Source organism: Penaeus monodon, chromosome 21 (assembly GCF_015228065.2).
Source record: "Penaeus monodon isolate SGIC_2016 chromosome 21, NSTDA_Pmon_1, whole genome shotgun sequence".
NCBI lineage: Eukaryota > Metazoa > Arthropoda > Malacostraca > Decapoda > Penaeidae > Penaeus > Penaeus monodon.
The window spans coordinates 16,380,968-16,381,212 of record NC_051406.1 but is presented as its reverse complement, the minus strand read 5'-3'; positions in this window follow the sequence as shown (position 1 = coordinate 16,381,212).

Sequence of the window (245 nt, the reverse complement as noted above, 5' to 3'; positions counted from 1 at the left end):
AAAGAGATAAATATATCGTCAATGATCAATGATGATAAACCTTTTCATCGAAACTGGTCCTCAACCAAAATAATAATAACAATTTCGTCAAACATCAACTCTTTCAACATTTCACCTTTATGCGCCTACGCTATCATCGTTAAGTTTCTACGACCATTTTAATGATGTCGTATTAATGGCGCCCTCATTAACTACGCCGCAATCAAAGATGTTATAATGCTCCGTCAATTCTTCAGCGATATTGT